The 2687-nt window shown below is 38.1% G+C and overlaps 1 pseudogene; it reads left to right on the forward strand.

Moving 5' to 3' along the window:
- Positions 1 to 1755: 1755 nt before the first annotated feature.
- LOC102481390 (60S ribosomal protein L14 pseudogene) lies at positions 1756 to 2394 on the forward strand (annotated as a pseudogene).
- The last annotated feature ends 293 nt before the right edge of the window (positions 2395 to 2687 follow it).

The following is a 2687-nucleotide window of genomic DNA, read 5'->3' on the forward strand; positions in this document are numbered from 1 at the left end:
TGCCATTTCCATATTGACATATACTTATAATAGAATCATTTAGCATGTATCATTTTCTGGATGGCCTTTTTTTTCACTTAACATACTCATTTAATATTAGTTCTTATCTTTGTGTGGCTTGATGGATTATTACTTTTTTCGTCACCCAAAAGCTTTCTATTGTATCAATGTATCACAGCGTCTCCATTTTAAAAAAAAATGTTGCCACTCTGATGATTGTGTAGTGGTATTTTCTTTTAATGTCTTCTCACAAACTTTAAATGTTCAAATTTGTAGAAGCTAAAATGACACCTCAGAAAATACAGGGTTATTGTTTCACATTGGGGAAGGGTGCTTTGTCACTTTCTTTTTTTTTTTTTCTTGTTTTATTTTTTAATTTTTAAAAATTTATTATTATTATTACTATTATTATTATTTATACATTCAATTTGCTATACATCATTTAGAACTTAAAGAGATTTTAACCCAGAAGGATATACACCTCAGTCTAGCCCAGTAGGACATCCTCATTAACAGATAATAAACTATATCTATGTCCCACAAATGTCTTATCTATTTTTTCTACAAATTTCCTTTCCTATGCTCTTCCCATCCCGCACTCTCCTTCCACTTTGTCTCTAGTGTCCATAACAATTTTCAATGCTTTTAAGTCCTCCAGACTTTTAGTCTCTACCATAGAGTATGGATGGTAGGTATATGTTAAGTGGAGGCATGTAATGTCTCTCTTTCATAGCCTGACTTGCTTCACTCAGGAACAAATCTTCCATATTTGTTCACTTTATATCAAATTCCAGGGCCTTGTTGCTTTTTATGGCTGAATAGTATTTCATAAAGTAGATATACCACACTTTTTCAGTCAATTAATTTGTTTGTGGCCATTTGGGTTGGTTCCATGTCTTATCATTTGTGAATAGTACTACAGTAAAGATAATTGGGCAAGCACTTTTCTGACTGAGCATTCTCCTTTCCTTTGACTAGATACCTAGGAGTGTAATTGCAGGATCATATGGTAGTTCTATTTGAACATCTTTGAGGAACCTCCATATCATTCTCCACAGTGGCTGGACCAATTTACATTCCCATCAAGAGTTTAGGAGTGTTCTACTTTCACCACATCCCCTCCAGCACTTATCTTTTTTTTTAATCTTCACCATTCTGAATGGGGTTAGGTGGTATCTCATTGTGGTTTTGATCTGCATTGCCCTTATGATGAGAGATGCTGAGCAATTTTTTATATGTTTTTTTGGCTGTTCATATGTCTTCCTTAGGCAGTTGTTTATTCAGTTCATTTTCCCATCTTTAAATTTGGTTAATGATTTTCTTCTAGGTAAGACTCTTGAGTTACCTGTGTATTCTGGTTATCAGCCCTTTATCTGAGCACAGTTAACAAAATATCTTTCCCATTTAGAAGGTTGTTGATTCACAGTAATTACAGTGTCCTTTGCTGTGCAGAAACTTCTAGATCTGATGTAATCCCACCTGTCTATTTTGGGGATTATTTCCTGTGCTTTGGGGTTCTTGCTTAAGAAGTCTTTGCCTATTCCAATGTCTCCCAGAGTTTCCTCAGTGTTTTCCACTAGTAGTTTTATAATTTGAAATCTCAGGTTTAAATCTTTGATCCTCTTTGAGTTGATATTTGATAATGGTGACAGATAGGGGATCTGATTCATCTTTATGCAGGTGGACACCCAGTTTTTCCAGCACCATTTGCTAAAGAGGTTTTCCTTTTCCCGCTTCTCATGGGATGCTGGCAACATGGTGTTTAGGTACTTTGTGGAGGTTGACCAGGTGGCCTATATCTCCTTTGGCCCACATGCTGTAAAGCTGGTTGCAGTCATAGATGTTATTGATCAGAACAGGGCTTTGGTTGATGGACTTTGCACTCAGATTAGGAGACAGGCCATGCCTTTCAAATGCATGCAGCCCACTAACTTCATCATCAAGTTCCCACATAGTGCATGCCAAAAGTACATGTGAAAAGTCTTGCAGAAGGCAGATATCAACACAAAATGGGTAGCCATGAGATGGGTCGAGAAGATTGAAGCCAGAGAAAGAAAAGCCAAGATAACAGATTTTGATCGTTTTAAGGTCATGAAGGCAAAGAAAATGAGGAACAGAATAATCAAGAATGAAGTTAAGAAGCTTCAAAAGGCAGCTCTCCTGAAAGCTTCTCCCGAAAAAGCACCTGCTGCTAAGGGTGCAGGTGCTGCTTCAGCAGCTGCCAAAGTGCCAGTGAAAAAGATAATGACAGCAGGCAAGAAGGCCCCAGTCCAGAAGACTCCTACTCAGAAGGCCACAGGCCAGAAGGCCACGCTGCCTCCCAAAGTGCAGAAGGGTCAGAAAGCTGCAGCCCAGAAAGCACCTGCACTGAAATCATCTGGCAAGAAAGCATAAGAGGCTGTGGTCGAAATAATAAACATTCTTTTTGACATAGCAAAAAAAAAAAAAAAAAAAGAGGTTTTCCTTTTCCCACTGGATGGACTGGTACCCTTTGTCAAAGATGAGTTGGATGTATGTTTTGGGGTTTATTTCTGGGGTCTCTACTCTGTTCCATTGGTCCTCATGTCTGCTTTTGTGCCAATATCAAGCTGCTTTAATTATCACAGCTTTGGAATATATTTTGGGGTCAGGGAGTAAGATGCCACCAACTCCACTCTTCTTTCACAGGATGGTTTTGTCAGTAAGTG

Source organism: Tupaia chinensis, unplaced genomic scaffold (assembly GCF_000334495.1).
Source record: "Tupaia chinensis unplaced genomic scaffold, TupChi_1.0 Scaffold143675_1, whole genome shotgun sequence".
Lineage (NCBI taxonomy): Eukaryota > Metazoa > Chordata > Mammalia > Scandentia > Tupaiidae > Tupaia > Tupaia belangeri.